At 35.1% G+C, this 23197-nt stretch overlaps 1 protein-coding gene across 2 annotated transcripts in view; it reads left to right on the forward strand.

Moving 5' to 3' along the window:
- The window catches only part of LOC115239201 (putative polypeptide N-acetylgalactosaminyltransferase 9), a 241688-nt gene that overhangs the window by 621 nt on the left and 217870 nt on the right, over positions 1-23197 (forward strand). Inside the window, exon 2 of one of the 2 annotated variants that reach the window (XM_029813585.1) lies at positions 1356-1357. The exons of the other annotated variant lie outside the window; for it this stretch is intronic. The gene's annotated coding sequence lies outside the window, so the exon portion shown is untranslated. The remainder of the gene's footprint in view (positions 1-1355; positions 1358-23197) is intronic. 2 annotated transcript variants of the gene reach the window in all.

Genomic DNA, 23197 nt, shown 5'->3' on the forward strand with positions numbered 1-23197 from the left:
TTTTTTAAATATAAAATATATATTTTTAATTGTCATTAAAATAATTCGGAAGCATGTATTACGATCTTTTACGATCATGTGAAAGTATATCGATGTGCGACACAATTCTTTTATTATCTAACTGAAGAAAATGCATAAGATTATTTCCATGATCGAGTAGCTCTGGGATCAAAGGCGAAAGCTGTGGCGAAAGTCAACTTGTCGCGGTCTGAAAACGCAACCTACGTACGATCAACCCTTATGTCGTGTTCGTGTTGCTGCAATTTTGCATCGCAAGCATGCAAAGCCACGAGCACACCTGTTTATGTAGGTCGCGCATAACGCGTTATCGTACACGGGTGTCACAAGTGGTTCATTCGCGAATAGAAAATAGATTATGCGTTCCGCGATTTGACATCTCATTCGAACAATCCTTGAACGAGATGGAAATCCAATGATCCTCGAACGAGATGGACAGAGAGTATTCGAGAGCCGCGTCAAATCTGCGTTGAAAAATATCGTGGAGAGATATTCGTAAAGAGGACTCGAAAGTCCCTATATTTTCGACTTTGAAGTCCCTAACTTTTTGAACATGTCGTTCGAAAGTGGATTTACCTCGAGTGTTTTTAGCATTATGCAAGTGTTTGTATATATAAATTACAGGAATTAAAACAACGTTTCTTATGCTCAAATCATGAACAATATATGAGTAGTATAATTTATAGGATATTTTTTTTAGAATTTTAGTAGAGAAAAGACACGAATTATGTGTAATTTTAATTGTGAGTGATCATACATTATGCAACAGAAAATAATTAAATAATTTGCAATATAAAAATATATTTCAATTAATAATTTTTATAATACATATAATATTGATGAATATATAAGTAATAATTTAAAAAAAATTATTATTTTATATTTTGCTATTGTTACTGTAAAATATCGTGTTTATATTATAATAAATTATAAATAATTATCGCAAGTTGACAAGTTTATCGAATACGTAGCTTAAGAAACGTTGGGTTAGATTAATATTTAATGGCATTAAGTGATAATTATACAACAAAATATTGTTGTCGAAAATTGTTTATTTCACTTTGAAATATTATTTTTGATTGATAAAATATAAATACAGATCACGTATGTCCTAAAAAATTGCAAATACGTCATGCACATCTTTAGCTCTAATATAAACGATTAAATAAACGTGACGGGAAACTTCGAACGAATTTATGAAACCCGATAGAATGTGGTTATGCGTTAATAGTGAATATATTACGAAAATTTTCATAATCGATAATTTTCTCAATGCTATTATTGGCAAGATCTATGTATCGATAACGTGTTTCTATTGGATACATATGGCATAGCAGATGTGCAACGTAGTATTATTTGTGCGTCGTTGTTCCCTGTTTTTCGTTTAAATTTATCGCTTGTAAAAAAACGTGGTTCGAAGAAACGTAAATCACCTCAGCGGTTGGTGTTGGATGCGTTTAAACTTTTTCACTCTCTTTTGCCTTTATTTAAAAAAATCTTATTTATCTTTATTAATTAAGTTTTTACTAGAAATCAAAACAAATGGCGAAACAATTAATTTTAGATTTTGCTTTTCCTTTATTCTGTATTTTTTTTCGAAGCTTTTACACGAAGTTGCATTGAATTGATGCTTTCACTCTAAAGATTAATATTCCATTATTCGCGTACATTTGTTTATCGTTTTTTTCAACGAATGCACTTGCTTCTAAATCAAAAAATCATGTTTATTGAAAATCTCATTTCCGATTACATATTTCTTGTCGCAAAAATGCAAACGTATAAGATTCAAATAAAGATGTTTGTGTAGTGTGTGAAAAAATCCGAATAGCCTCGAATACGATCGTAAAGAAAGTCGTGAAACAGTTCTAACGACCAATATACTCGAACTTTGCTTCTTGTCAGTACGTTCATGAACCATCGAGGTTGATATTCGTATATAGTACTATATACTTTGCTATAACGAAAACGACTAAATAGAATAAACCCGAATTTCCTGTGCATTTATATTTTATATCGACATTTATGCTGCATTAATGATAAGGAAGCATTATCTTTCTTTTTTTCATGTATATATATATATATATTATGCTGATAAATATCGGTTACATCGAACTTTACATAAAAAATAGAATTTTAGTAGAGAAAAGACACGAATTATGTGTAATTTTAATTGTGAGTGATCATACATTATGCAACAGAAAATAATTAAATAATTTGCAATATAAAAATATATTTCAATTAATAATTTTTATAATACATATAATATTGATGAATATATAAGTAATAATTTAAAAAAAATTATTATTTTATATTTTGCTATTGTTACTGTAAAATATCGTGTTTATATTATAATAAATTATAAATAATTATCGCAAGTTGACAAGTTTATCGAATACGTAGCTTAAGAAACGTTGGGTTAGATTAATATTTAATGGCATTAAGTGATAATTATACAACAAAATATTGTTGTCGAAAATTGTTTATTTCACTTTGAAATATTATTTTTGATTGATAATATATAAATACAGATCACGTATGTCCTAAAAAATTGCAAATACGTCATGCACATCTTTAGCTCTAATATAAACGATTAAATAAACGTGACGGGAAACTTCGAACGAATTTATGAAACCCGATAGAATGTGGTTATGCGTTAATAGTGAATATATTACGAAAATTTTCATAATCGATAATTTTCTCAATGCTATTATTGGCAAGATCTATGTATCGATAACGTGTTTCTATTGGATACATATGGCATAGCAGATGTGCAACGTAGTATTATTTGTGCGTCGTTGTTCCCTGTTTTTCGTTTAAATTTATCGCTTGTAAAAAAACGTGGTTCGAAGAAACGTAAATCACCTCAGCGGTTGGTGTTGGATGCGTTTAAACTTTTTCACTCTCTTTTGCCTTTATTTAAAAAAATCTTATTTATCTTTATTAATTAAGTTTTTACTAGAAATCAAAACAAATGGCGAAACAATTAATTTTAGATTTTGCTTTTCCTTTATTCTGTATTTTTTTTCGAAGCTTTTACACGAAGTTGCATTGAATTGATGCTTTCACTCTAAAGATTAATATTCCATTATTCGCGTACATTTGTTTATCGTTTTTTTCAACGAATGCACTTGCTTCTAAATCAAAAAATCATGTTTATTGAAAATCTCATTTCCGATTACATATTTCTTGTCGCAAAAATGCAAACGTATAAGATTCAAATAAAGATGTTTGTGTAGTGTGTGAAAAAATCCGAATAGCCTCGAATACGATCGTAAAGAAAGTCGTGAAACAGTTCTAACGACCAATATACTCGAACTTTGCTTCTTGTCAGTACGTTCATGAACCATCGAGGTTGATATTCGTATATAGTACTATATACTTTGCTATAACGAAAACGACTAAATAGAATAAACCCGAATTTCCTGTGCATTTATATTTTATATCGACATTTATGCTGCATTAATGATAAGGAAGCATTATCTTTCTTTTTTTCATGTATATATATATATATATTATGCTGATAAATATCGGTTACATCGAACTTTACATAAAAAATATCGTATCTTTTAATAAATAAATCTATCCAAATCTTGATATTATGTGTAGCTCGTAATCGTCCGGCGCGACTACATGTTCTTTAGGATTAATTGTAAGTGCGTTCGCGTGAAAAACGTCACGCGAACACAATACAAATACAATCGCGCGGCGATTCCCAACAGCTGCATATTTATTTGAGCGGCATTTAATATATACAAAGCGTTTAATTAATCTAAGTGGACTAGAGGAAACACGTGGGGCACCTGGATGCGCTATATAACGATAAAGGTGGATGATAAAAGCGTGGCTAAATTTTCTCAATTACGTACGGCGAGGGCGCTCTTTTGAAAGTTCATTGTGATAATCCCGGAAATAACTGCTGGTCAGTCGATTGCAATTAATTCGCGGCAAAAGTAGGAAGCGTAACCGCGAAGCGAGATAAAAACAAAGTTCGTGCTTCGCCTACGGATTCATCGGCCGGATTCACAGGGTGATATTCGAAGGGCAAACGCAAGGGCAGAAAAAGTTTAATTGATATCGCAGCCGCGATATACACGCTCCGTGGGGAAAATAAAATGTAGATATCTAACGCGATAGGATGTAATCAAGGGCGAGTCCCAAGTTCGTGCCGCTGAGCTTCATTCAACTTTAGAAACGGAGCGCAATGCATCTTTAATTAAATCTCCGGTTGGCCGCCGTTCTAGATTGAAATATATTCTACGAATTCACCGCTATATATGTATATATACATCCCGCTTTCTTCGTGCTGCAAAGAATAGGACATATACTTTTTATTATTGTTTTTATTATAGTTTCGTTACGATCGAAATCGGGATTTGACACGAAACTAGTTATATATGTGATAAATCTATTCGACTTTGTGTGAGAGAGAGAGAGAGAGAGAGAGAGAAGGGGAGGAGTAGATAAAGTAATAGAGAGAATAAAGATAATTAGAATTTTCGCAGGAATGAATTTAAAGTTAAAAGTACCTGAACTCAAAAATTTATTTCCAAAATTTCTAAATTTAGGAAATAATTACTAAAGTGCCTTTGCTTTAATTTTTGATATTTGAAGTTAATTACTAAATTAGAGAGAGAGAAAGAGCCAGTAGCAGTTTTGATAAAAATGATAAAAATCAGACATTTTAGGATTAATTCGCTTTTTTTCCAATAATAAAACATAACCAATGAAAATGTTAGAATAATATATACGTTGATAAATAATATCTAAGTTTTGTCATACAATTGTCAATTGCTGTTATTCGCGATACAATTCCGTCAAGTGGAAAAATATGGAAATCTGTCAAGAATGTTGTTTTCTTCATCGAACGTTTTCTTCATGCACTAGAAATTCGAAATATATAGTCGCGCAGTGTTAGTGAAAATTTCAAAGCGAATTCCCATGTAGGAAGCAACAACTTCATTTTCCTCCTCTTTTCGTTCACAATGCGGCTTAGTTACATATGTGTCTACCTGCTCGTAATAGTTTGTCCCGATACAGCTGCGCTGAACTATTACCTCCAACCCCCTCCTTCCCCCGTTCTCTTCCCTTGGGCATCTTCAGTTTCCCCGAGTTTATACCATTTCCGCTTTTCATCCTAATGATTCGTGCACGATAATGTCTCTCGTCACGATCGTCCTGCATGTTAAGCGAGTCTTGACTAATGATTAAGACGTGGTAGAGGTATGCGAGATAGATTCCAAATTACAGATCACGGATTCGCAAAGCGTCCTTGCGCACAATGATGACGGGTTGCGTATCTATGTATATATGTATGTGTGTATAAATGCATTCCGTGAAACTTTCCTTGATTTAACGTAAATAATGAAATAATGAATCATATAAAAACGCGTACAAATTAAATAATTTTTTTTCCAAAATCGTGATTTTAATTTATGGAAATTATTTTATGGAGATAATTTATATAAAAATTTATATATATATATATATTAAATTATCAATATATTATTATACTATGAAACATCTTAGAGATATACTACATAATATAAAAATATATGTTATAATAATGATTTAAAATATTGGTGTTACAAAAATTATATTGTGACTATATAAAATCATCCGATACTATATTTTCGAAAGTTTCGTATGCACTTCTTTTTGAGACATGTCGGGTATCGACAGCGTGGGACGAAAAAAAGGCGGTGAGGTGAATCAAATTTTGTGTAACCAATCATTCGTCGCGGACTTCCAATAATCCATGGGCAATATATTCGGGCGAGCAGCGAAGCTGTGCGAGATATCCGAGTGGGCAAATGTCTGGCCCCATTCCGGATCCGATCGAATTTTAAAAACGACGCTTCGAGGGGTTACATGTATGTATGTATGCGCGTATGTGTGAGAAAGGGGCAGGAGAAATACAGCGAATTACAGCTATCCGACCCGAAGCGTACGACACAGCGAGTGCGAGTACAACGGTATGCTGTCTGGTCATCTAAAATTTAAATGTTGTGTGCTCAATGCACTGTAAATATGTCATCGATGGCCTTTTGTAGTCGGGAGTATTCGCCGTCTACGTATGATGCATGAATATTGCAAATGCAAATTTTACCACTTCTTTTTCAATGAAACGTACATGTACTGTTGATACACGATCTTAATTTTTTAAATCATTTGTTTGCATTTCATTCATGTATCATTAGGAGTACGAATTTGTTTGCATTTCATTCATATCTCATTAAGAGAACGAATATACATATGTGCATACAATTATTAATGTACTAATCTTACTAATGTAATATTAAAGAATATTTAGAATAACAATATTTTTCACATACGTAGGAATATAAAATTTTTAAGTTTTTTTTTATATACGTATAGCTGGAATATTAATGTACGTTTCTGCACAAATTGAAATAATAATTGTTAGAATAATAATATATAGTTTGATAGATAAACAAGTTACAACTGTGGCTTGTCAAAGGACATAGTTAATACTTAAATTACCAGCGAGACCTTTTTCGCTTAAAAATGCCAACTCATAAAGTTGAAGGTATCACTGGTCTCATGGCATATATCGATTCAAATATATTATTAAGGAAATCGTACTTTTACTTTTCTTTAACGCGTTCTCCAGCTGTTGTATGAAAGTTGATAATGATTCCACGATTATTACACATTTTTGTTATAATAATAATCCTATTTTTTTATACTGTGATTATATAAGAAAGCAGATGTTTCTCTCCTCTTTATAATCTACTTATATAAATATTGCGAAAGTTGGTAGAATTTTATTCTTACTCGTAACTTATAGGGAAAACAAATATAGAAGATTTATTATTTATTTATTATTATACATATTTATTGTATATATCAGTATTTTAATATATAGGATGCTTGTCATTAAGTGCATTTTTTGTGTATGTGCGTATTTTAAATTGCAGATTCTTTTATCAATTTTCTTTCTTAGCGAGGAAATCATCATTTTTATTAATTGTATATATATGTGTTCCAATTTTCCAAATATATTAATATATATCTATGAAACTCTCTAAATCTCGCCTTAAATTAAAATGAATTTGAAATTAATTAAAAAATATTATTTTATTATCTATTTTTTTTTCTTCTACAGCATTATTTTAAAGGTTTTTAATTGTCTTGATATTTTTTTAGAGAAATATTCGAATTAAAACTGACAAAAAAAAGATTTCTGGTTTAAAAGAATTTAATGAGGAAAAGGGAAGGGGGAGAAACATCTTGTATTTTTATATACAATATAATACAGTATTTTAACATATTTGATATATTAGAAATTAGACCCCATTATAAAAATCGTTAATCAAACAATCTCTTAGAATAAATCTAATCACCAATAAATCTATCTCAGATAATGATGACGGAAAATTATATATAGCTGTTCTCATTGAATTTTCTTCTATATTGATGAATGCGATATACGAAAAAGAGAGAGAAAAAGAGAGCACCGCTACAGCTTTAAGCATCATTCATACGTATGGCAACTTATAGCATTTGTTACGTGATACGTACTCCCGTTCGCGGTCACGCTTTCCATTTATCTGCCGTTTGGGGGACGGGGTTTGTGCCACATTCCCGAAGGCCTGTATTTTACGGATTACGTCCGCTCTCACCCCTGTAGTTGCGTGTCTTTGGCGGTGTCCGAAAAGTTGGGTAACGCAAAGGATTAAATTAGGGACCACACCGGGCGTTTGCAAATGCGGGTGTACTGGCATGTTGAGGGTCTCTCTTTGTCTGCGGTATCGATCACAGAGCGGATAAACGTCGCTCTGCGCGAAGATCGATCGATTTGTTGTTTGGTGTAAATGCGGCTTAACGGAGATTGCTTACGGTTCTGAGCGAACCCCATCCGGTTGCATAGCGACTCGCAGGCAAACATGTGGTTAGACCGGTTGACTCAGACAGGTCGGTTTGGTTCTTACTTACTTGTTCTCTTTCTCTCTGCTGCTCTGCTCTTTGCTACACACTTCTTCGTCTCTCTTCCATTCAATTCTCTCGGTGGCAGTATCGCGCGTGTACCTGCGCCACATCTTTTGCTTTTACTGAGAACTTCTGACATTTTATATACATATAGACTCGAAAAGAATGTCAATGAACTATCCTGGGGTTTTCCGAAGAACGTCTTCTTTGTGAAACAAAAGATACATTTTCTTTTTATTCTAAATAGCATATTTTTTTACTATAATATATAATAAAATAAATCAAAGAAGAAAATTTTTTATTATCATATTTTAGATATTGGTTTTAAAACTAAGTAAAAGAATATTTAAGGCAAACAATTATTTATCATTGAAATCTTTATACGCATTATTTTTAGCAGCTGGAGAATTAAATTACATATTTTGGGCGTCGATAAAGCTTTGATAGATTGTAGGTGCGTGACCTATACTTATACTTGGTGTTCTGACTGTTAAGTATATCGATTAGCTTCCGAGTCGCGCGTATTAGATGGTGTTGTCATTCTTTACCTTACTTTATATAACTGGGTTATCGACCACATTGGCTATAGAAATATCTTTGCAATCAATGGTTTGAATTAAACAAGCGGTAACTTTTCGATTCAATTATGTGTATTTATCTTTTTTTTTTTCTAGAGAGGCTCGCGCGTCATGTATTACAGTTTTTTTTTAATTAGATAATTATAATATTAAATATTTAGACATTTACTTATGTTTCTTCTTAATGATATGTTAATTCTCACATGTATTTACGCCTAAAGAAATTTTATTGTTCTAATTCAGCACTTAGGAAGCGCTTATCCGCTTTATAAAGAGTTAATTAGTTTTTATATGTATATGTAAATTTAATCTTTGACTGACAGTCAGTACAATCTAGTACGTTTTACACGATGTATTCTATTTTTTAAATTTGCATGACGATTGTACACATTAATTACATGTAATCATCATACATATGAATTTACTGTTTTATATTATCTGCTTATAATTGATGCCCTGTTATCCTAGTACCGCGAATGTATCACACAAGGAATCGCGTGCACAATTGTTGCTACTTATTCAGAATATGATCCGTATCAATGGCATTTTTTTCACGCGATCGAGCTTACCTTTTATGAGAAACTAGTCAATGTACAATATTTCTCGGGAAAAATCCTCGACGCAAATACGTATTGAAAAATATTTAAATCGTCGCGAACAGAATAGTTGGATAAATCAGAATTTTTTCGAAAAATAAAGTTTGCCAGATAAGAGAATTTCAAGATATTTAACGTAATCCAATTTATATTGTAATCTTATTCAAATATTTTCAAAAAGAGAGAAGACTTTATATTATGACAATTTGAATACGCAAAAATATTAGTATCAATATTTTATTTCTCTAGTGATTGTAATAATTATTATAATAATTATAATTGGCGAGAGAGAGAGAACAAGAGCAGAAACATTATTCTTTTGTAAATTCTAATTCGGATTGAATTTAATCATAATAAATCAAATATAGCTATATTTTGCCAAGAAAAATATCTTTAGATTACAGAAGCAATATGTTTTTCTCTTTCCGAACATCGAAGCTCGTGCACGTACTGACTCATACAAACTCATTTTACGTTTCTTAACATTTTTCCTTTAGTGAAAATTAAATATCTTTCAGATAAAGAACATTTCTTTACAACGTGCAATAAGCAACGACAATTACTCATAAAAATAAAAAAAATAGATATTATGCAGATATTATTAAAGGAACATTTTACTTTTATTGTCTATCTAACTAAGAGATATATAAGTAGATAAAAATTTACTTAAAATTAATAGTCAAAAAATCCATTTATTAGTATTGGCAGTGAATACAAGAAATAATATTGTAATCGATTCAGGGTCAATAGAATTAAATTCTTTTTGCTGAAGCTATGGCAATTGTTTATTCTAAATACAAGTTTTGTGAATCTCTATTCTTTAGGATCGAAAACAATCATAAGCGTGAAACATCGTACATATTTGGCTGGGTAAAATTCGATAAAGACAATAGTCAAGGAAAATGCAAGGAAACAACGCGATAGGTCGACGACCTTGTTATACGTAGACGAGTAGTCATGATGAATACCTCTTCACGGACCGCGCTCGGCTCTAATGATCATTGTCCGCTTCCCGTTGGGCTGTTACCAATATCCTTATTATCGGTCCAGCGCTTCCCCAGGCGTGACATGATACGCGTCCAGAAATTATATCGCTTCGCAATATTATCGCCGCATGCGTGTGCGGTTGATTGCACGCCTGCAAACGCCTGTTCGTAGAACTGCGCGGTTGAACTTTATAATTAGCAAAGTACAGTAATCAATGGTTATTGCTTGCGGTTCGTATCGCGGCGCGACATTTTGCACTATTGCTTTGTTCGATTAAATCTTGGTACTATTGAATTATAAGTAGCGAATAAAATAGTCTAGAATATTTGGGAGAGAGAGAGAGAGAAACAATAGCTCTATCGTCGATATACTTAAATCGATTGTGGACTGTCACGTTACGTGGCTTAGCAAACTAGATTATACAGATGGTTACGCGTGTATTTCGATCCGTAACAAAAATGTTATCGCATTCGACCGCGACATCTGTTTCGAGACTATACTACGTGCTTATTCAAGAGACGTATCGATTTTTATTATTAAAAAGATTTCGTTTCGCTTGGACGGCGTTCCGCTTATACATATATTGCTCGCGTTATTGCAATACGTTTAATGATCAAAATCACTAGGTACTAGCTTATCATTTAGCTTCTGGAGCATGCAAATATTTACATTTATGTATTCCTATCATTTAGGGAGATATTGCATTACGAAGATCCCATTTGTGTCTATTCACATTCTTGTAAATGTTCACATCTGGTGTAAAAAATACGATATATTCATCTAGATAACATTCGCAATATTAATTATTAAAAATTTGATTTTTATTTATTCTATATTTTATTTACTATATGTATTTACTATGTAATTAATATGTATTTAATTACATTTAATTTAGATATTTTCTTTGTATAATTATCAAAGTATCGTTGATTTATTAATTTACAGCTTTTTACAGTTTATAACATATTGCATCTATTTATGCGAAGAAGATAATTTTTCGAAATGATGGAGGTAAAGGGAAAGCTATACGATCGAAAAAAAGGACTTATAGTCCGATGGCCTGTTCGTCGTTGGTCCATTCGTTCTTAGTAGCTGAAATCCAATTTTCTATCTACTACGAGCGTCTCGGTATCTTCGAATTCAGTCTGCGTTTCCTTTTTTTTTTCTTCGATCTTTCTCCTCGGATGGATTCAATTCCAGACCGTTAAACTTTTGTCATTGCAAATCGATGAGCGTTAACCATTTCCGAAGGGCACCATTTAATTCTCGAACAAGCTCTTGAAACGCATCATGATTTAGAATCAACTTTTTTTTTGTCAGAAATGAGAATAAGTAGAGATATCGTTTGATTGGATACAATTAATTAGTACAACGATATACCATTTTTTATATTTTGAATACAACTTTTATATTCGTAACAATATATTGAAAAAAAAAATTTTTGATATCAATATCAATCCTACAATGCGTTTTATATGCATATAAGAAATAGAATTTTAATTCTTATGAGAGATAGTTACTTTCCTTATCTCACAGGAAGCGGAAAGTTAGCTATGCATCCGTATACGTTATTGATAAGGAATACCGGATAGGCTCGGGATATGGAGACGAGCGCATAACATGCAAGTGCAGCTTACTATCATGATTGACGCCGTAATCAATAAGGGCTGCTCGTTTTTCTTTCACAATCAGATCTATTTGCTTTGCATTACGCTTAGATCCTGTCCATTTAAATGGAATAATCGTTTAGACGCGAAGTACTCTTATAAGGACATATACGAAGATTTCTCCTTTCGATGCGCCATTATCGGCAGCCATACGATAATGGTAATTAATTGGGTTAATAGAGGCTTTTAATTCTAGAACACGTCGCCGATCGATAGTACGCCATTATGACGTTGAGTGAAATTTAAAATCCAGGACAGAATTCCACAAATATATTTTTTATTTCAAAAATTATTCATTTAATTACTGTAGGGATTTGACGTTTCAGAATAGTTTCAAAATTATCATGTATATTTTTTTTCTGGCGATAAGCTCTTTTAGATTTGAACAAAATATCGACATCGCAAAAATATTCCTAAATTTTTAAATTTTTATTTAAAAAAGTTATTTATTAATTACATAAGAATGTATGTGATATATATATTTTTTATTAAATTCGACTATTACAGTGTATATAGCCTGGATTTTTAGCAATAGCCTCTTTGAGAATTGAATAAAATATTAACTAATATCGCAAAAATATTCAAAAATTGTTAAATTTTTATTTAAAAGGTTATTTAATAATTACATGAAAATATGTTTGGCATATATATTTTCCTATTAAATTCCACTATTACAGTATATATAGTATGGGTTTTCGTTTAGTTAAGATCGTTTATCCTGCTATAAGATTTCTAACATTTTTCAAGGCGCAGGGACTTGTCAAGCTTATCAAGGAAGTCACGAAACGTTGGCTTGAGCTAACAGGAAGTTAAGCATGATTGAACGCAGCTCGAGATGAAAGCGCGTCGCGAGATATTTGCAAAAAAAGTCTATGATGCAAACGATCAGTAATGCGATGAATGCACCGAATTAAGGATAATCGCTTAATGAATTTCGTCTGTTTTTTCGAACTATTTTTTCGACGAAAAAATTTCCTACATTTTTATTAAAGAAATAAAATTTTAAAACGATACCATTTATACATGGAATTTTTCCACCTTCGAGACGGGAGGAATTTTAAATGCAGGGTATTGACTCGGCCGTTGCTCCGACCGACTACATCTTTCGGTATAATGGGCACTCATTTATAATACACTCGCGGATCTCTATTGCCATAATTTATATGGGTTCTTATAATGGATGAAGAAGCGCGCCCGCGCGCGATCAAGCCCGATTTCGAAGAACAAGGAGAGATCGATCGCGACCTAGTTTGCAGGTTCCGGCTTGCGCGAGCGATCACGTTCGATCCGATCTCTTACAATCTGGTACTATACATAACGAGATTGCTATTGCCTATCCTTATCCCGATCAACCGCGCACGGCGTTGTGTACATAAATGTCATCCCTATTTTTACGCCGCTCTCGACGAAACTTATATCGCAAAGAGTGTGCATGTGCGTGATAGCCGTATAAATCTTCCTTCTAGATTTTCCTACGCAAACGCGATCGACGACACTTACGGTTAGGGGACGGCGGAGGGGAAGGGGACGAGAGGGTGCGGCTGTTATTATCTTAAATTGATTCCTAAATGTTTCAAACTTTTTGAATTCGCGTATGATCGAGCGAGAAAGAGGAATTGGCACAGAATAGGCGAGAGAAATGAAATGACGAACGTAGACGGAATGCGAATTCACTCCGTTCTCTCTTCGTGTGTCGTGCCACCTTTCCCCGCCCCCTTCCGGAAGTTTAAATTTTACATCGCGCGCTATACATCACTCACTCGCATGCTCTATTGTTCGTTCCAAGATAATGCGGCATTATTATCAGCAGTCCCATTTATTTTTTTTTTTTCTGGCGATAATGAGCACGACGCGATTCAGCTGGCGCATTGTGCGCGGCACTTGTGAACGAAATTATTACTCAGCGCACATGTATGCGTTATGCAGGTAGAGGGAGGAAACTACAATGTATTGCTTTTACCTCTTCAGGTAAATTATTTTCTCCTGTCAAAAAGATGAAATCTAAAAGCGGCTGAGCAATACACGTAATTTAATATACGCTTATTTATACTACATAAATTATTTGTTTTATTAATATTCCGATGAAACATGTCATTAAGCAACATATTACATTGCTTTAGAGAAACATAAATCAATGTACAAATATTAATAAAGCAATTTGATATTTCAATAATATAAAATACGAAACCGACTCTCCGATTAATTAAAAAGAGAAAAAGTTAACTACGCGTCGGTGTGCCAAATTATAATGTTTCATTAATATATTACGTTATTAATCCATACAGAGACAGAATATGCGATATCACATTTTCCGATCAATATATTAAACTAAATTAAAGCTTAATTGCGGAATTTGAAATTGTGTTTAATTATAACATCATCTGCATTGGACATTTGTCGTTTATGATATTATGAACCGCGAAGTGTGTTATTCCCCTACGTTTTGCAATTTTAACTGTGAATATAATATAGAGAGGAAGGGGTCGCATATTAAATTGATCAAATGTTTATCCAAGTAATCAGAAAAACATTGGTGATAAATGTACGTTTATTATGTGAATCGTGAAAATCCATCACGCTTATTGTAATATCATTAAGCTCGTAATCCACGTGACAAAGTCACTGTAAATATGAACGAAAAATTACAATGGCTATTGTCTTTAGTTTAAATCATTCATCGAACGTTGCGATTTCGAGCAGGGGTCTGATGATTAAAAATACACAATGGTCGCGGAAATAAAATTTTATTCTCGTCGACTTTACGTCGAAGCATAACCATAACGTAATAAAACAGAATACTTTATAAAAAAATGCAATGTTCGTACGACTTTTATGAGATTTGTATACAAAGATAACTACTTTGAACTCAAACTGGGACAAATATATTTTTGTGTGTTTTATTCCGGTTATATATTCAACTTCATGGTTGAATGCATGTTTTTTTTTTTTTTTTATAACGAATGCATGAAATTGCGAAATGAGTCATATGTAGAAGTTAGAAAAATTTTCCCAAAAGAGAAAAATGTGTAATAATTAAAAATAATTGCCTCTCGGTTCGCACTAGGATACTTATTAGCGAAGTAAAGTGAAATTAATGAGAATAAAAAGGTGAGTTTTTAATTTAAAACTTGATTCACTCTCTCTAGTCTTATATTCATTTTAGTCGCGAACTCGAGGAGGACATCCGAGGGATAGCAAAGAATAAAGTTAATCTTCTCTGATTCTACGAAACTTTTATTTTTTTTTTTATTCAGGCTTTTACTCGATTAAATGGCAAATTTGATACTCATGAACGTTTGCTTGGCTGGAACGCTGATTTCTCATTGCAAGCGGTTTCATGTTAACCTTTACCTTTACTGTGTATCATGCATTTACTCATGATCGTAATCATCGACGAAGATGAAACACCGCGATGTATTAATAATTACCGGCGACACGTTTAGTGAACTACGCAATTATGCCGCGCGTTGTCTTATCATTTATAATTTATCGTCGCACACGCGTGGCGAAATAAATTAAACACTGATTCTTTTATGATATTTTCTTCAAGAAAAGATTTTACGATTCCTTATTTTTCTTCCATTTTTTTGTCAGTGACGCAGCGCGGCGTTTAATTACAATTTGACTTACGCAATTTTGCATCTCTGAATGATTTTTAATCAATGCTTTAAATATCAATTTTTTATATTCGCTTCTGTTAGTTGTTGTTTTATATTGCATTTTTTTATATATTTATGGCAAAAACATTAGTTTTTTCCGATATGTAATTATATTATAAATATGCATTTGTTGGTTGATTTTATTCGTTGATTTTATTTCTCTTTCACAATCTGCTGATAATAGTATAGCTGCAGTATCTGCTAGAAACTATTATCGCTTGATGCGCAGTTGTGGACTAATGACATTTAATGCAATTGGTGGTATTAGGTGGCGTAAAAGGTTAGCGTCACGATCATCGGTTTAGTCGTTCCTATCGCATCGATTTTTATTCAGGTTAAACAATAATCTTTTTATTTTATAAGTTAACAGTAATATTTTTATTGGAGAAAAAGAGAGAGAGAAAGTAGATGCTAATATAATTAATATTACTTTTAATTTTTTTTTAAATAGTCGACAATAATGTACTACATTTATATATAAAAAAATATAAGTGTATAATTGGACGTTAAATAGTGAGAAAAAGTCGTAAATTAATTAAAAGACGAGGAGAGAGATGTGCGCGAGATAACTGAAGAATCGTAAAAGACGCGGAATGATGAAACATTGGTGAACCCGTGGTTTGAAAAAGTTACGCGCGTGCTTTCGAATTGAGATTCGGATCTTTCCTCGTCGACTTTCACGGAAGTGAATTATGATTTCTACTAAAGGAGATCTTGATTGGTCTCGGCTCGACGTGACGAATTCAGCGAGCATCGGGAGATCTCGAAAAATTGACTTATCGCAACTCTTCTGGCACGTGATCGCCCGACAGGCCATTGCTAATTCGAATCGCCGGCTAAAGCCAGATTACTTTGTCGTCGAACCCGATTTATTTTTGTACGTTCGCACAACGCGCTCATTTATCGTACGATCTATCGAGCGTGATCTCGCGACCGGATCTTTTTTCGTCGTTCGTGACGCGATATTTTCATGCTCTACTCTGTGAGTTAGTACGCGACGGTTTATTAGCCGAGGACAATATACGACGCTGACTTTCATCTTTCTTATTCTCACAAATGGCACGGCATTCTATGCTCTCGAAAGGAGATTTAAACCCTCCTTTCTCCGAGATTCTGAGAGGCGCGCATGCTTCTAGAACGTGCTCGTACGTACCACTAAGCATATCGACAGGTCGATTCTATAGGATCTATCGAAGCACTGGGTAATCAAGGAATTTTAAAGAGGGCAAAGGGTTGCCGTCGTTTAATGATCGTTATTAGCTGTAATATTATTGGAGCTTTGAGATTTTGCGCGTCGTTCTAATTGCGTGAAGAAAAGTTTTTTATAAATCTTATTGTTAGTTTTAACAGAGTATATTGTAGATAATATATTTTCTCCGTTTGGTTCCTAATCGACTTTAGAACGTATATAGGGCGTAAAAAATTTATAAACTAAGATGTTTTAACTATTATTAGAATTATATTAATTAACTATTATTTTTTTTTGAAAAATATTATTTTTATTAATTTTGCAGTATTAAAAACATAATTTTGGGATAATTCTTTTATTTTTTAAGATTATACATGTTTGTAAAATAAAGTGCACACATATATATTAAATTTACAAATTAAAAGATAGATTAATATGTCATATATTTTGAATTTAATAATATTTTTACTACGTTTATGGAAATTTTTATAATCATTCTTATAGAAAAGACAATAATAGAAATACATCATTTACATAAAGCGGAGTTACTCACAGAATACTACGTAAAGTAAAAGTTATCTTACATAAGCGACCTCGGAAGAGGATAAGCAAATCGCGTGAAGTCCTACACATGATACTCGCGCATTCGACATTTCTTGCTACGCACAATCGCTGCATTAACATCAGTGAGCGTCTCATTAATCGAGAAGCGTAAGAAGACGATATATTGCTTTACTGAGAAAATTACACGGGATTGGCGCGTCGCGATACATCGGTGACAGCAAAGTTTTAAGGCGGCGGAAGTCATTAAGTCCGAAGCGCATCCCTCCCGTCTTCTCCCTTTTCCTCGCTCCTACTCTCTCGCCATTGCTGTCTCTTGTCCACTTAAATCCGCTATCGTAAAACTGACACGGATAATTACAAGTTCCAGGCGTAGTTAGCGCGTAAATGGGACCGGGCGCCGGTTACCGGATAGTTGCAAACTTTCGCTCGCGTAACACATTCCGGGCGAAATAGTGTTCTTGCACAAAAATGCAGTTTGCAGGTTCTTTTTTTTTCTTTTTTTTTTTTCTTTTCATCGATGCCGAGTCGCGCGGATTCCGAGTCACCGTGGGGTAGGAAGAGCTTTCTCGGTCACACACATTCGGCTGCTCGCGATCGAGAAAGTTCGCTTAGGTCGTTTCCCGTCCGTTCCACGATCTACCAAATGGAAACGTACGTAGATTGGCTCTTTGTGGCCATGCCGTTGCTGCAGTTACCGCTGTTTTCGCAGCCATTTCTCGTTGCCTACTTTTTTCGCTCGTTTTATTGAGCTATATGTCCCACCGACGCTCCGTTTTTCATTTTCCATAGAAAATATTACCTTGGAACTACCTGGAAACGTCCTCGCTTTTAATTCTCTTCCTTTTGTTTCCCCCAAACTACCATTATTACTATTGCCGCTCGGTACCACGCTTATCTCCGTTTACGATGATGATAATCAACCGTCTCGCTGGGTTCCCGTCTCTTTAGTTTTAATGACGTCGTATAAAACACTTTTGTTCTCGGTAGTGTCCCCGCGCATGTTCGCTTGAACGAGTAGCAGCAATTTACAGATCTTTGTCGGAACATTAACTTTTTTTTTTTTTCGTCGATTCTGGAATCCACAATTTTTTTTTCTTACGCTTGTAAAATCTTAATGAGATTTTACAGGAGCTTTTAAGCGAATCGAATATCACGCATTAATTTACATGTCAAATTGACACAATGTAAAATCACGAAGGGAAATTGCGTCAATCGTCGAATGTTCGATCTCGTGATCGAAGTGTGCGATCGATCGACTTGTCGAGTTCATAGAACGATCTATGAAATCGACGATAATAAATAGCCGCAGAATTTCGACGACGATCGCGTGCGTTTCATAGGTCGAGACGAATTTATATCGCTTATACGAGCCGCGTCGGTAAATTTCGATTCGACTTTACGACTTCGCCGAAACGGTAACGCGATGGATAGGCCGGCCGAGCGATCGCCAGCCATCCACCACGTATCGCTGGTTTAGGCGAGATCAACTTTTTTTTCATACCGCCGCCGCGGTTGCGGTCGCTGTCGATAAATTTTAATCGAGTCCGCGTTATAAAGTTGGCGCAGTAGGCAGGTCAATCGAATCGATACGTATTTTCGCGAACTGAGCGAATTTTAGCGGGGGCACAAATATTTAATTAAATCAATTTAAAAACACGGAATATATACATTTTTAAATTAACTCTATAACTCATGCAAAATAAAAACAAATTTATTTCTATTTTCATACAAAAAAAAAAAAATGGATGGAGTATTCTTTAAAATGAAGTATTGGCTATTTAATGAACCTTCTTTCATTCATGGACTTATGCATAATTTTTCTTTTTTTATTGTGAAATTAAATCGCTCGCTATTTGGTGGCAGAGCTATTAAGAAAAATAATTTCGCATGCAAAAGAATAAATCCTTCGATTTTGCTTTCAGGAAAGCGATCGAAATCAGTTTCCATTCGAATCTTTTCTATTAAAAGGAATTGAAGACCAATGAGGACAATGCAATCTGAATTGTTTAAACAATCGTGACCGGTCTCTCTCATGATTAATGACTTTTTTTGGATAATTACCACCAAGCGTTCGCAATCGTTCTTTTATAATACAGTATACATATGTTTGATAATAGATGTATGAAACACGCATAGCTATTCTCGCCTGCATAAACTGATGCGTTTGTGTGCATACCTGTTTGCTTGTGTGCGCATATGTATACGTATGTGTGCGTGGACGACGATCCACGTAGACGAGAGACAATGGCATTGTGCGTATATACCACCTAGGTATAGCTGTCCTCAGGGTAAATAATTGCACGACGGTGAACGGCTATTGTCTAGGCTATCGGCATGTTGCCGCAGAAGTAGGACATATATAGACTCGCGTTGTTGTTGCACGTAGTCTGCCGTTTGATCGACGACGAAGTCACGTCGCGCGAGCCGATAGAGTCGGTTGGAAAACCCGCCCTCGATTTCCTACTTTGGACGCGTTCTAATGAAAATGGGTTTAAAATCCGGTAAATGCGCTCGACCTGGCCACGTCGGTCGGGCTTTACCGGCGACACGCTCGTCACTCGGAAGGGTCGACGAGAGAGGAAACGCGGAAGTAACGCTGGAAAGGGGGGATGAAGAAGAGGGCTCCGTTACGAATTCACAATAGCGATCCTCCTCCCTCTTCTCTTTCTCCTTCTGCTCTTGTCATCTTCTTCTCTTTTCGTCCTGCGAAACGCCAGCCCGCATGGCCGCGCCGGCTCTCCTCTCTCGCGTGACTTTTTATTTCTCCTCTTTTTCTCTCCCGCACTTTCATCCTCCATTTACGTCCCACTGAATCCCCCTGCTCGTTCGCCAACCACTCCAGTCGCGCCTACCGCATCACCATTAATGGTTTCCGCTTCCGCTGTCTCAATCTCGGATTTTCTTTGCTTTTCGTAGTATTTGCTCTTTTCCTTGCCGATCCTCTTTTTAGGCTTTCCTCCGTTAGTAGAGCCTGTATCTCCGCCCTTCTCGCCGAATTCTCCGTATCATGGTAGATCTAACAAATTTCCTGGACGAGAAGGAGAGCCCACACGCACGAGAGGTGTTTCCGGGTTAATACACGGAAAAAAAAATTTTCGCTACTATAGCTAATCATGGTTTGCAAAATAAATTTCTAAACTGCAGCAAAACGGTTTGCTGTTGCATCTAATAAATAGGTATCACAGCTAAGATGTTCGCTGTTGCACCTAATAAATAGGTGTCACAGCTAAGATGTTCGCTGTCCATATATTACGACTGAAATCTAGTTATCACGCGCAGTTTTTAGCTACGGCAGCTAATTCTTTTTTTCCGTGTAATAACGCGGGTCGTTTAGTTTTATCGCGATCGCGTGGGCGATTATCGCGCTAGTTTGCAATTTGCAGAGATATGACTTTGGTCGAAGTCTTTCGTCATCATTGTCCGCTATAACTGGGAAAACATGACAAAATAAATAACTTTTGGAACGCGCAAAACGTCGTGGCGCGACGTGGCCTTTTTCACGGCATCTAGTCTCCGTAAATTACCGGCGACGCCGTCGCCCGGCGTTTTAATTAACCCCGACGATTCTTTATGTTGGAAAAAAGTGGGATGGGTCTGGATTCATTATCGACGCGAGATGAACGCTGGAAAAATCTGATCTAGTTTCGCGAACTCAAAAACTCGAGCATCCACCGTGATAGACAGGATCGTTAAATTCGATCTGCTCATCCAGCAAAAATACCCATATATATGTATTTTGAATTTAACGAATATGTATATTATATGACACCGAACTTTTGACCGATGCACGGCAATCTTTAAAAATATTTAGTTAAAAATATTATTAATTAACGCTTCGCGGTGTCAGATGGCGAGCTGAATTCGCGAAATCCTTTTCAGCGCTCAGCATGCTCCGACCGCAAATAATTAAATATTATAATTAAAACCTATATATATATATATATATATATTTTTTACGTTTTAATTTCCAGCAAGTTTCCTGACTGCGTGATGACTATGTTATGTAGTGTGCAAATATTTGACTTGGCGCCGTTTACATAAATCTCAACGCCTACAAATACTGATAACATGGCTGGGACAAATTTACAGTGACAATTCTCCATGCTCTGGGTTCGACGGTAACCATTGTGGCTAGTCATTAACATTCAAGGCGCATGGTTTCTAATTCCGGGGTCGAGCCAAATCAAATCAACCTCTCGCGCCCCCTTCTCTCCTTTTCCTACTTTTCGAACACTCTATGTGCGAGGAACGCTACGCGGGTAAGTGCTAAAACCAACTTTTGTTCCGCCGACGAGAGGGGCAGGAAGGGAAGGAAGAGGAGAGGGAGTCAGTTTTATGGCGGATGCGGAGAGAGGAGAGTAGCCGAGGGACGAAATAAAACGGAACGGCTCGAGAAACGGAAGTAACGCGGCTGCTATATACCTCTATCCTTATTCGTTTGTATGTATGTGTGTGTGTGTGTGTGATGCGTCTCGCGTATCTCCCGCTCGCTCGCACTGCGGGGGCTGCATTTTCTCCAAGGGTCGCGTTATCCGCACGAGTGTGCGCGCTCGCTACAGTTACTCGGATGATAAAGTACTCCCGGATACCGAATCTTGGTGGATACGATATCCTCCTCAATATCGGAGAGGAGGTCCTTTTCGTTTTTGAGGCAACGCACGATTGGCGATGCAGCGTCGCGACAATTTTTGCCAGTAAAATTGCACCGCGTAAATGCTGTTTCATTTTGATCGAACCTCGCCGCGCGCGCACACAAGCCTGCGTGCATTGATTACTTTTTTCGTTTTATTACGCTGTGTACTTATTTGTTTTTATTAATCAATTGCAAACAAATATATAACGTAATTTTACAGATAGGTTATAGATAATTAAAAAAGAAAATATATAAAAAATAATAAATTTGTAATATTTTTCAGCCTCTTGTTTTTTTAAATCATAAACTTTTATCTTAATATGTGAATATAAATAGAGTTATTGGAAAAAGCTGATATAATGGAAAGCGTAGATACGATAAAGTTTGATGATAAATAAAACAATGTCGATTGTCGATAAATAAAAGTGACAACATACCGCGATTAAAAGTCTTTTTATAGCAGCAGCATCGATTTGTAAAACACAGTAATTATACGTTCCGTGCATTTTTATCTGAATCCTATATCCATCTGATAGTTATTTGCCATCAGAGCACCATTTTCCATCATGCTTATTTTTTAAATAGCGAGCTATAACGTGCGTTCTGCATGTAACGGCGCACTATATTCAGTTTTACATTGTGTTTGTCGTACTCGTTGTTTCTTTGTATATACATGTCTCCCGTAGATTCGTATTTTATGCATTTCGCTCGCATCGCGTTCATTGTTTTCAGATACACACCTGCAACCAAAAGATATAATGCATAAATGGCTCGTTAGGTTGTAATATATATCTATAAATCTCTCTTATATTTCGCGCGTTGTATGCACAGAATTTTTACGCACAGATTCGGATTTCGCGGTACAAATTACAAAATAGGACAAGTGTGTAAAAAGAAAAATTCACAAAGCGACCAACTATTCCGACCAATTATTTTTTCGCCAGATAAAAGCAGAAGCATACAATAAAAAGTGTCACGCGCACGTTCAACCGTTTTTTTTAATAGAAATGAATTAATAGTTAGGACTAAAATTCGAAAATCTCGAAGATGAAATCGAAACATTTAAGGCCTCTTTGTGTATGCGTCCTTTCATCTGTGTATTTTTTCATACGGGCGTGCATGTACGCGTAGAGAGAAGCGTAGTGTAAATGACAGCTGAGAAATGCATCTCGGATGCAATTGTGATAGCGAGGTCGCGTGTTTTCCGAAAGGATGCCTATTCAGTCTTCCTTTATATGTCATCTCTACTCTTCCTGTGCGCCTGGGCGTCTTCCCTTTTTGGTTCTTTCCTTGCGGTACATCGCTGAAATTTATGGACTATTCGCAGGGAGCGCGAGAAGACGGGGGGGGGGGGGG

The sequence above is a fragment of the Formica exsecta genome, unplaced genomic scaffold (genome assembly GCF_003651465.1).
Source record: "Formica exsecta isolate Colony F162 unplaced genomic scaffold, ASM365146v1 scaffold365, whole genome shotgun sequence".
Classification (NCBI taxonomy): domain Eukaryota; kingdom Metazoa; phylum Arthropoda; class Insecta; order Hymenoptera; family Formicidae; genus Formica; species Formica exsecta.